Consider the following 13,839-nt stretch of genomic DNA (forward strand, 5'->3'; position numbering starts at 1 on the left):
AATGTTAAGATAGCATGCTATAGTGGCCTCTGACGGTGGGAACGGTCCGTAGATTGAACTATGGACCGTAGTCCATGTCCATAATTCTACACTTAGGGAAATTTGCCAATGCTTCCACATACAGACCTGATCTATGCTTCCACCTACGGACCTGATCTATGCTCTGTAACTTGAATTATGGTCCGTAGACAAGGTCTGATAGGTTGGGTTTGTTCCAATTCTCATATGCGTCTTACTTTTGAGACCCCTTATTAAGCCATAACAATAGCATCCTAGTCTACTCATGCATTTCCATATTCAATCATGCTAGTTCTTCATCCAAAGGATTCCAATTTACTCAATTTTATCATCATTTCAAAGAACGATATGGAATCCTAAGTCAAGACTTACATATATATAATTTTTTTCATTGATATTACGGTATGATTACACACAATCACTGAATATTGTCCCAAGGGTTTTCATATTTGACATCTAATAAGCATTTAAGGACAATTTACTACCCAACTTCAAGACCCACTCAGGAATTTCAAAAATAAATCTATGAACCAAATTCAAAGTGAGGTGAAAGTCAATTACCTTACAAGCAACGAGGAGTGGTGTTATTGTATGATGACACTAAGATTTCGGCAATCACCACCAAAAAAATCACTTATTCGTTTCGTACCTGGACACCAGAGTTCCTTTGGGGGATTTAGGGGAGGATGGAATTTTGGAATAAGAGTAATGGTTTGGAATAACGGATAATGGGGGATGATTTGCTTGTGATTGATGATGTAGTGGTTGTGGGAGGGATTGTAGTTAGGGGATTTCAATTTTGTGGAGGGATTTGGGGGATTTTATGAGTGGTGGGGAAAGGTTTGAAAATAGGGATTTATAAATAGGAGGGGTACGGTTTGGGTCAATCATGTTAGGGATTCGACAATACTAGACCTTGCTTACGGTCCGTAGGTCAATCTATGGTCTGTAAGTCCAGATCGTAGATCACATTGACACTTCGAAAAAATTTAGACACTTACTTGGGATCCACGAGCACCATTTATGGTCCGTAGGATAATTTATGGACCGTCGATGGTATCCGTAGACCTATGCACCCCACCTTTTTCTTCAAATTTTGCGTTGCACACCTGCACATGTAGAAACCATTAGGCCATTTTTTTTTTCTGGAGAGTTTCTAGACACGGACCCAATGCTATATCTTGCCAACACATGAACACCTAATTAATTTTTTTATGAAGAATCAAATAAAGAAAGAAACTACTTGACAAAAATCTTAATCCTATTGTTTGCTAGATTTTACACCTTGGATCGTTTTCTCCCATGTAGAACTTGATTTAACATCGCGGTACAACCCAAGCCTCTTGATTTTTCTAATTTCACCAAGGTAATAGGCCTCAATCACTTCTTGCACACTTTACGCATTCCCTAAATAAGGCTTGACCTTCTACCTATTCACCATGAACATTGTTCCCTCACAATTTTCGAGCTCCACCGCTCCATGTGGGAACACTTGCGAACTTGATTAAAAATGGCCCGGTCCACTTGGACTTGAGATTGACCATAAATAATCGCAACCTAGAGTTGAATGAAGCAAAAGATCCTCAACAACAAAATCTGGATTTTCAATCCTTTGGTCGTGGTACTTCTTCATCCTCTCTGTACAAGGCTTCAATTTCATAGGCTTTTAGAGAAAAATCCTTGAGCAAATTAAATTCATTCACTCTTTCAGTTTATGCGGCGCCCCAATCTAACTTTATCTTCTTCATTGCCCACATAGCCTTATGCTCTAGCTCTAACGGCAAATGAAAAGACTTCCCATATATGAGTTGGTATAGAGACATAACTATGGGAGTCGTGTATGCAGTGCGATCATCATCAAGCTTCCTTGACTAATTCGTTCTATTATGTTCCCATCTAGTTCATGGGTTTGATCATATTCTTCTAGAAATTTTCTAGAATATTCAAAACAAAGTTTGGAATATCTGAAATAGAATTAGTCATTTTCTCTCCAAATTCAAAAGCCTCACTTGCTTTCCACTCTTGGAAGAAAAAAGATACTTAGGTTAGCTGTGGAATGGTGGAAAAAGATTCTTGGGAATTCTTTCACCATCGAAACATTCCGAACTAGTGGTACAAAGGTTCATCCTCGATGCGAAATAGTTGAAATTAATCACACAAGGAAATATTGTTTCTATGATCCATTTATCATTGCATTGAATGTGAAACAAGTGTCTTACATACCTTATTCCTTTGTGCAAGAATAAATCTTCGTGGCATGTTGTTATGAAAACAAAGCCCGTGGGGAGAGTGGATGTTGAGGATGTATTGGATGTAGAGTATCAAACTGATGCTTCAAGTGTTGAAGTATTGGTGGGTGATGGATTAGCAGGTAAATTGCAACATAGTGAAGGCACCTATGAAGAATATGATGCTACTGTCCTTTAATCAAATCCAAATAATTATGGGGAAGGAACATCCGGAGCTAAAGAGGAGGAATCCCAAACTGATGAATATGAAACAAGTGGTGAGGAATTACTTGAAGAAAATGAAAAAAGTGATAAGGAAGAATTTGGTAGTGATTATGAATCAAACGAAGAAGATTGATTTGTTTGGATCGTTGTGTTGACAAATTTCGATCATTTTCTTCTCCAGTGTTTTTTTCTTGAGTTTAGTTGGTATGTTGGAATATGTCAAAAATATGCATTTAGTGTAAAAGATAAAGTTTCATTGGAATGCTTTATTTCAATTTTCCATTAATCAATCACCAATACTCACTAATTTAGTTGCTATGTTTTCTCCTTCTCTGTACTACATCATTTCAGCTGCTTATATTGCACTTTCAGTTTCCGAAATTTGTTTATCATTTGTGCTAACAAATAATGCTAAATTTTATATAATCTACAGAATATAATTTTCCATTTCTTTTTTTGCAGCCATTTCTGATAATTGTGGGAAAAACATGTTCCTGCATTCTAACTTAACTCCCTAGACTATTCTACCATCAAAACTCTTTTATACTTTCACATATCACAGGGAAAGGATCTGCATTGTAACTTTTTGTTATGCTTCAAAAAATCCCTACATAAATAAAATGCTCTTTAACATCTTTACTCTTGAAGTGATCGGTAAATCTTCATTACATCTGCAAAAAAATTCTGATTCATGAATTAACAGTTGATAACAATAAATTAGTCCTTGAGAAATTGATTTCAGTGAATAAGCTACAGATGAACCAAACAAAACTTTGCATTTGAGAAATTGATTAATGAGAAAAAGAAAAAGGGAACATTCACATTTATCACTGATTGTTGAATTGTAGGGCCAAAATCAGTGACTTTTTAGGTAAGAAAATTGAAAACATAATCGATAATAATTAATAGAAATTAAACAAACATAAATGAAATAACTATTAGTACTAGACTAAACAAAGAACTAATAATACTACTAAACTAAGAAAGATAGTGTTTTAATAATCTTCCAGCAGTTATTACTTTGCATGTTTGACTTATAATGTATCATTGTGCATGTATTGAGTATCTTTTTAGATAATGAAGAAGACATGTGGAAAGCATCGAAAGAATACAATTAAGAGGAAAGAACATGATTCTCAACCAGCTTCATTTACACCTACAAGTCACTCGATCTAGCCAGATGTAGGTTATCTTAACGGGAATTCATTGCCCCCCCCCCCACCTTTCCTCCTCAGCCAACTTCGTCATCTGTCGCTCCTACTCAACATACTTCATTGGCACCCACTAAGTGTTCTCTGTCGACTTCATTACCTCCCAGATTTCCTCCCGTGTCAACTTCATTACCACCTTTATTTTTTAGTATACCACCAGGCGGACCTATCCCAGATAACTCTACAACTTCCCATGGCAAGAATACAAGCCTTCCTGATAATATTGTTCCCACACCTCGTATAAATTCTTCGTCGAGTCATGATATAAGTCAAAATGGAAGGTCCTCTTCTTTGCTTCCATCAACAACTCAAGTTATATCTCCAACACACCTAGCATGTCGATGTCAAATATTGGAGTCCCTGTACCAGAATCACCATCCATGATCAGTAGTACTACTGCACCTGCCTGTTCAAAGACTAAAAATGTTGGAGTTATCAGAGAATATGATGTTTTTCATAGGCTGATTATCACACCTGATGAGGATGGGTAAGTTATCTTTATGTTATTTTAATTTGGTAAATGTACTTCTTACATGAATTAAGTTTAATGCAGGTTTGCGCCATCATATCTTGGCTCGCGTATGGTTGTAGAATCTATTAAACCATTCTTCGGTGATGCTTGGGGTAGATGGAAAGAATTTCCCTACAATATAAGAGAACAAATATGAAATAAATTTAAGGTACAAATAGAATTTATTCTTATGTCATTTATAAATATAGAATTTTTAATCTAATGATATTTTTTTATTGTGAATATGAAGTGTGTATGGCAGCCATGTAATGAGAATAAAAATAAGTTCCATTTTTTAGAAGAATGCTCGTATACGAGTTACTCAAATGTTGTTTGAAGCTCGAAAAAATAATGAGAAACCCGATTGGCTACGAGCAGACATATGGGTTAAATTTCTGGAGTAATGTAACACTCTTGAATCTAAGAAGAAGTGCGAGCGAGCAAAGGCAGCTCGCGCCTCTGTAAAGGGTGGCTCTTTACACACCGGAGGTTCTATGAGTTTCACAGCCCACAAATAGAAAATGGGTAATTTTTAATTGAATCTACTTAGTTTTAATTAAATGTGATTGAACTTCATATAAATTTTATTACAGACAAAGTTAAAATGTATAGAGGTATCTATTCCTAGGGTATTTGAAGAGACGCATAAGAAAAGAAATAATGGTTGTACAAGGGCAGATTTGATAGAGCCACGTGCAGAGGAGACATTTATAAGTTATAACACTTCATTATTATTTCATTTAACATAATCTTCGAATCTTATATTTCAATGGCATAAATCAGAAAAGAATAGGTTCAATTCGCCTCTTCTATGGAAATTATATATGGGGTGAGGAGCATGGACAACTAATTTGTTACTAGTCGAATAACATTTGGTAATTAATTAGATAAAGCACAAGTTCTGAATGCTTTGAGTTTTTGCGAGTCTCATGATAATTATTTGCTTTAGGATTTAGTGCTGCTATTAAGATAACATTAAAGAAACTAGCTAAAAATAGTTGTTGTAGCTGTTACATTTGTTGTAGTTGGATTGAAATAACTGGTGGTGTCTATGCATTTGTGGGGATCATTCCCACCCTCAGTCAACTAAAATAAATGAGAATCTAAAGGAACTTTCAACAGAGATTAAAAAACTGGTGTAAAGTTTTGCTTGTCGTTTCATACTAGTAATCGTAGTACTCTTGTAGGGGCTTGCTCCTTCATTTTTTGTTAATATCTAATGTTGCTTATAATTCTATTAGCGTATAACTTTGTTAATCCTTGAGATTTTAAGTGAATAAAGGGAATGTTAGATGGATCTGTAGAGTGACGTTCTAGTGTAATGCTGAAAACTGCAAGTTTTCCCGCAAAAAGAAGTTGCAGTCTAACCTGTAGGTGAGTAGTGAGTTTCTTGAGGCTCATTGAGACTTTCCCTTCTTTTATTTTTTTGGTTTGTTACCTACCTGCAGACTTTGGTTTCTACTAGGTGCAAGACTTAATTTTATTTAGCTTTTGTTTGAAGATACTTCTGAATGTGCATATTATGAAGAATTTGTGTTACTTTGACTTCTTTCTTTATCCAGATTGCTGGAGAACTATTTTAATATTTAAAAAAAAAATTAATACAACTAACTGTAGAATTGGGGAAAACTGGGTGAGGAAATTTAAGTTTTTTTAATGTAGTCTTTTGACTATGTACATGTACCAGAAGTCGTCTTTTGCTACTTATTTTATGTACACAATCATACTTACTGAACCCTCAGTATACATAGGGCAGAATCAAAAACTGAAAGTGGCTAATAATAGTTCTAAAATGTATGAATGAAGTAACTTGAAATGAGAAGATCAAATGTAACTTTGCTTACAGTTCATTGCTATGTGAATCTGGTCAATTTTATTTTTAGTTTTTGATCAGTAAAGATGCAAAGAATGTTAAAGTAGTTGAATTGGTGATGAAAGGTAGTGAAATAGGCACTTGATCATGATTTTTTGGATTGTATGTTGATTTTTACTTGTGATGCACAAGTCAAATTTTATTGGTTAGTGTGTTGATACCAGCCTGATTTTCTTTGTGACTAGTAAATGTGTTATTGCTGAAATTAGGTTCTAAACACATGATTCTCTAACTAAAATTACATTAGAGAGTTGAACTAGGTTACTGGTGCAAAATCAATTTGTACATGCAGGCATGACGTACAAGATGTGATATGACATGAGCATTGAAAGTACTTTTAGGCCTTTTATTCATTTCATAATAGTACAAGACACCTCTAATGTGGTCAAAAATATCTAGCACGATTTCAGCCAAATGCTGAAATAATTTGTTCAGAGGCGCAAGAGCTGTAAGCAGAAAAATGCCTGTGAAATTTTTGCTTCATTGAGGGGAAACATGAGTTTCTTATTCTTTTCCTACTTTGTGATGGTCGTCTCTTTTAACCTTATTGTGTATTATGTCCGAAAGAAATAATATTATTGGTTTATATATACATTAATTTCAGGTTGATTTCACACAGACTTGGATGAACAGCGTCAAAGAAATCCTACTTCAGAGGTTGGTTCCACATCATCTAGTGATATTACATCAATATGGACAAATGTGGCAGGAGGTGTAAAGAAAGGTAGAGTTTACGGGATGGGAGCACAACCTTCCTCGTGTCATCCATCAACATTGTTGTCTTGTACTTCTACTTCTCAATCTTTGGAAGAAATTGAAGCAATGCGAAGACAAATTTCAGAGCTTACAGAACGATTTCAATCATCTGAAGCTAACTTTGCTAATGTGCAGAATTTCATGGAGAAACATATGGTTGAATCTGATGATAGTGAATAGGGACTGACTCTGACGAAGAGTAGATTGTGTTATGGTTGTTTAGACAGTTTCAATCAGATTTAGACGTATTTTCAACTATTTACTTTTTTTTGAATAACAACTTAATACTTATTGCACTTAATTTTGATGATGCTTGAGCTTTTAGACTCAATAGAATTGAATGCAATTTGAATGTTTAGGAATGTATTCAATGTTTGATTTTATTGTTGAGTTTTGTGGATGGATAATAGTATTAATTTCGCATGTGGTATACATAATAAAAAACATTGTTCAGTAGTAAAATGTAGTTTTTCAACTACAGTAATATGCAATATCATATAATATTTTTCGTAAAAATTAAAATTGCCGAATACAGTAATCAACAGCTTACCTAAAAAGTGAATAAATTAATTTTCTATACCGACTGTAGTGGTCGGAAAAGTACTTAAATAATTAATAAATAAATTATATGCCGACCACAATAGTCAGAAGATGTATTATTTAATCATTTAATTGTTCAACTATTACAACTACTTTAGTCAGCATTCTTTCAATTATTAAATTATTATTTTAATAGTTTCTGACTGCAGTAGTCAGCCTCTTTCAATTATTAAATTATTATTTTAATAGTTTCCGACTATAGTAGTCGGCCTTTAGGTACTTAATGGTCGGGTCTTGTTTAATATTTTCGGACTACCGTAGTCGGAAAATCCCCACTTCTGTAGTCGGTAAATAATTTCTGACCTTCAATATACCGACTACTATTATGTAGTGGAAGGTCATTGGCAGAATCCGTTTTCCGACTACATTCTGACCAATTTAGTAGTCGGAAAACAGCAAACTTCTAGTAGTGATAAACCAACAGGCGAAAGGTCGATCTCTAGTGCAACTCCATTATAACCGAAAAGTGTTCCAAACCTTCTCCCAATAATATTATATGTTGGCAAACATGCAACAAAAAGCCTAAATGGTGCACTTAATTAAATATTTGGTTATTTACTTAGAGGACCTAGAATCACTTTCTACTCAATACATTTTTTCCATATTTTTTTAGTGGTGCACCTATTTTCTAGAAATCCTAGATTTGTTTGTCTAAATCTGATATTTTTGTCATAAATTGCGCAACCCCTTATTGATGCTTACTTGTTTATTGATTTCCTTAATCTGATATCACGTTCGTGAATTTGTTGCTGCGCCGTTATAAACACTTTTGCATGTTTTGGTCCCTACTTTGAACAATATCTTTTTTATGTTTTATTACTTCTATTTATTTTCGTCATAGTATTACGTGACTGTCAATATCATGTTTCAGGGTTTTTGTCGTTATGGGTTGCGCATTTTTTGTTATTTATTGCACACTTGATTACTCTATAAATGGCGTTAGTTGCTTCAGGGTTTGAAGTAGTTTATGGTCATGTACTTGATTGGCAATAGGGGCGGGGGCAGGGGTGGTGAGGGTAGCAAGGGAGATCCTAGGTTGAGAGTTGTGTATTGAAACATAGGGACAATATCAAGGAAATCGATACAGTTAGTGAAGATTCTTATGAAGAGGAACATCAATAAAGCTTGTGTACAAGAAACCAAATTGGTAGGGAACCAAGGTTAGGGATGTAGATGGATTTAAGTTATGGTAATAAAGAATATCGAGAAGTAGAAATAGATTAGGCTTTTAGCAGACAAGGAACTCAAGGAGCAAGCGGTAGAAATTAGGAGGGTGAACGATAAGTTAATGTTCATTAAGCTAATTTTTGGGAGGGATATGTGTAGCAAACGGTCTTGGACGAGGAGGTCAAAAAACTTCTTTGTTCTGGGAGGAGTAAGAGTACCCATGATCTAGAAATCCTAGAATTGTTTGTCTAAATCTGATATTTCCGTAACAGATTGTCACATGAAATCTGGAACAATGTGGTTGAAAAATGTGCAATGAAGTTAGCAAGATGGAAGTCACAATCTCCCCGGTGGTGGCAGGTTAACCTTGATTAATTCCGTTCTTGATTCACTACCAACCTATATGATGTCATTATTCCCAATTCCCAAAAGTTTAATTGCCAAGTTGGATAAAATCAGAAGAAAATTCTTTTGGTAAGGAAACAGTGAGAGGAAAGGCTATAACTTTGTTAAATGGGATGTTGTAATTGTGGGAAAGAAGCATGGAGGTCTCGGAATAAGGAATTTGATTAATCAAAGCAAAGACCTTATGATGAAATAGTTGTGGAAGTTCAATAATGAAGAGCAGTCCTACATCATATGGGGTAAGTGTATGCAGATCCATTAGATCTTTGTGGTCTGATTTTAAGGCTAACACAAAGATCAAAGTAAGGAATGGAGAGAAAACAGAATTTTGGAAAGATGTTTTACATGAGGCAGGTAGGCTAGAGGTCTTGTATCCCGCTATATATTCTCTAGTACCTCACCAACAGAAGACCATAGTAGATCACTGGACTCCTTAAGGATGGAACTTCAACTTTAGAAGACAATTAAATTATTGGGAGATTAAAAGGGTAGCATGCAACACCATTGGGCAATTTAATGGAATGGAAGGAGGTCAAGACATTTTGTGGTGGAAAGGCAATCAAAAGGGAAGATTTAAGGTGGGTTGTGCATACAACTGGTTGAACCACACCAATTAGCCTCAAAGTCACTGGCCATGAAGAGGAATTTGGAGGTCAAAATTCCACTCAAAGTGGCATGTTTTGTCTGGTTGTTAACCAAGGAGACTGTACTGACTCAAGACAACTTAAATAAAAGGGGTATACCATTATGTTCTATATGTTTCATTTGTGGGGAAACTGCTGAGAGAGTTAACCATCTATTTCTACACTGCAAGATCACAAGAAAAACTATGGAGGTTATTCCTAAGCCTTAAGGGTATGTCATGGACTATGCCTGCCAAGATCACAGAAGAAATCCAAAGTTGGGAGGAAGCAAGAATTCAACCCAAGAATAGACACAGATGAAGAATTGTCCCAGCTAGTAAATGGTGGGCAATATGGAAGGAAATGAACTCTAGAGCTTTTGATAGTGTTGAGAATAGTATGCAAAAATTCAAACTAAATTTTCGTATGCTACTATGTTTTTGGTGTATTCAATTATACTCAAATGATACCATCTATATAATTGATGTACTAGACACAATTTAGTAAAAGATAGTGGGATTTGAAGTACATGCTATAAATAGTGATCAGTACTAACTGTTGAGGAATAAACAAAATTACCAGTTCAAGAAAAAAAGAGAAGGTTGTGAAAGTTATCACGCGTGCTGAGAAACTAATATTCTGAGGGGATTTTAGAAGTCACATATGGACCACTTCGAGGGAGATGATGATTTACAACGCACTTTCTACTTTAGGGATAGAAAATGACTTAGCGAAAGCTATCGAGATGATCAAAGCTTATTCTAGTTTCTAGAAGAGGGAGGACCTTTTGTAGTGTGGTGGATAAGACTAGGCTAGATTCTTTGCTCCGCAAAAAATTTGTAAGTTCAACTTTTTTGTATGGTTCCTTAACATTGTGATTAAGATGTGAGTAAAGAAACAGTTGAAGCATCCTTAAATTCAATGTATGTTTCACAAAAGAAAATTTCCTCTTGTTTTTAATATTATACATACTCTAGTTTCATGACACTTCCGTTCTCGTGCAATACATTCTCTACTTTTTTTCAAATAGAAAATCTATATTGTCTCTGATCATTGTGCTTTAATTTAAACACTAATTAATTTTGAACTCAAACAGATCCCCTATTGGAGACCTGGGCCACCTGAAAAACCAGTGCTCTGCAGTGCTTGTGGAACAAGGTGGCGCATTAGGGGGCACTACATAACTATAAAACAAGACATGCAGACAGAATATGACAGAGCATGCAAATGGAAGAAACAAATTGTAAAATACTTTCACATATATAGCTAGAGCACATAACTTGTCTCACCAAATATGAGGCATGTTCTGAATCAAATCCTTTCTTAAACGTACAAGTATTGACAAAGTGGAAACTAATATCTTTCTACTCAATTTCTGGCAAATCTCTTTCTTCTGTTTTGCATGATAGTAATCGCAAAACTCTTAGGGTACGTTTGGTTGGGAACGAGTTATCACGAGATTGTTATCCCACCCTCAATGTGGAATAAAAATAACACTACAATACCTGGATAACTAATTCCGGGATAAGTTATTGTTGGGTATGTAGCAAGAATTAATGGAAAATGGAGGAAAGATAAAAAGAGAGGAACTTGAATATTTGGGAACTTGAAAAGTCCTCTTATTCTTTAGTGAAAAGACATTTGTCTCTCATCGATGGTGGAAAGAAAATTAGGAGAGTTCAAATATAGAAACACTCCTATTAATTGTTAAATGGGTAGGAAGAGGGACCCCCCTCGCGTCGTCGTCGCGTCGCTCGGTTGGCTCGGCGTTGGAAAATTATTGAGATATTATTTTTTGGACAAACTTATTTTTAATTATTTATTTAATTAGTTTAATTAAACTAAATGGACAAAATGTTATCAATTAATTAGTTGATAACAGAAACTTTTTCAATCATTTAGTTGAGATTAACCAAAACATTTTAACTTTTTAGTTGAATAACATGAACAGACTCGAATCTGCGTGACCCGTTTTATTTAAATCTTTCCGGTTTTATTTGAATTTCCCACCGTTTAGAAATGTTTGTTTTGAAAAGTTGCAACTTTCAGGAACAGCCAAGACCATTTGAAAGATTGCAAACTTTCATTAATGGTCGTGTGGATTCTGAAAGGGTTGCAACCTTTAGGAACCTGTTCCTCTTGCCTATAAATATCATTCATTCCTCAGAATTTTTTCGTATGAATTTTTATGGTTTCTTCTTCTTCTTCTTCTGCACAAAATTTCTTCGGGTACTTTACTTTTGTTGAGTGGTTTGCTGACACCAGAGTTTTTGGTATCTACACGCTGGTAATTGAGATCATTCTATCCTAGGAGGATATATTCCAACTCAAATTTCGGATACTAGAGGGAAATAATTTCCTTAACGGGACATTGTGCATTAGTTGACTTGGTCTTTTTCTGTTCAAATTTTCCAGATTCTGGTACGTCACAGATTTTAGTTTTTTTTCTGAATTAATTTCTGTTCATCTTTCGTACTGATTCAATAATCTTTGGTTACTTCATTTTTCTGCAAAGTTTTGTTGGAATCAGTAATTTTGTTTTCAAACACAGATTGACAACAGTTATCATGTGGTCATATACCAACTAAACATGGGATAAGCTCATCCTAAATTTAATTCCAAAATTAGTTATCCCTTATCTTTCATACAAATAACAAGCCCTTAGTCACAAAGAAATTATGAGATAGGTGAAATTCGGCAACCAAATCATTGTAGATGCACCTTACCAAAAAGTAATTCTACAGTGCATAGTATTATGATTCAAAAGAAAAGGAAGAAATAGTTAACCCTATAATACTATTGATTCAAAATACAAACTTCTCTTATTCTATTGATTGGAAATGGATAAATTTGAACCACGCCCAAAAAAGTAGCGGAAAATAGGGGAAGAGAATCTATAGACCATACACAACAAATTTAACCGTGAGACAGAAAATTTTAACAACATTCTTCCACTGTCCAAGTGGTTGTTTTTATGTTGGTATCTAATATTGAAAAGAATCGTTTACACCATGAGCTCTAAGAAAACTTGATAAGCAATGTATCAAGATTCACGAGATCACATGAATTTATTTTTATGCAGGAAATTCGTATCATTTTCCGCTTACTGTGATGTGCTTGTCAAATTCTGTAATGTCAAATCACATTCATGATTTTATCAAATAAGCCGTATGGAATTAATTACTATATGATACTGTACAAGCACAATCTTTGGTTTCTTTCTTGCTAAGTGGTCATTTATTATAGTGTCTCTCCTAAATTTTGAGAACTAACTTTCCTTTACACAATGAACTGACATTGAGGATTTTCAATAAAGATATGAACTAACTAGTCCAACTATACTTTATCCATACAAATAATACTAGCTTGACCAAAATAAATTATATTCTATTAATACCTTATTGTTTTATGTGCATTAACATTTACCTTTTGTTGGGAGAAGCAGACAAAGATCTTATCTTGAATTCTAACAGTGTCCGAAAAAGAAAGAGATCAGAGCTTACACAATGCATTTTGGAACCTGTCGAAAGACTCCAGAGGCAACTTTATAACATTCTACAGGAACCAGAATTCGGAAACATACCAGACGGTGGTGAGATGCTACTCTTTGATATATTTGAATATTGGGTCCAAAATTTGGAAACATACCAGACGGTGGTGGAATTATAACAGTGTCCCCAAAAAATATATTTAAATATTGAATCTTTGATAAATTTTCAATTAGTTGCAATAACAATTTCAATATGTCAATGTAATGGCATTACATTACAAAAAAAAAGAGGAGAATCGAAGGAAGAGAGTTACGGCAAGGACTTCCAAAAGCCATGAAAATAGATGTTGGGCTCCTCATCTTCCTCAATCCCTCTAATGCCAAGAAAGTTGCCAAATTTAAGACATGTATATAAATGACGGCTTTAAACACACGCATGGGCTTATATTACTACACTTATTTATTTACTTATCCAATATTTAATAAGTTTTAGTATGTTTTAATTCTTTATTTAGGATTTTAAGCTTACGTTATACTATTGATTAGTACATCACTAGTAAGACTATATGCGCTTCGTGCGAGAATTTAATATCACAAAATATATTTAAAAAAAATACTTAATATCTATCAGTCATTAGAACTAAATCACTATATTATTTTACCTAAAAGATTAATAATGTAAAGAAAAATGAAAATTATTACATCATATAGTTTATCCTTAATAACAAATAA

The sequence above is a fragment of the Solanum pennellii genome, chromosome 9, assembly GCF_001406875.1.
Source record: "Solanum pennellii chromosome 9, SPENNV200".
Lineage (NCBI taxonomy): Eukaryota > Viridiplantae > Streptophyta > Magnoliopsida > Solanales > Solanaceae > Solanum > Solanum pennellii.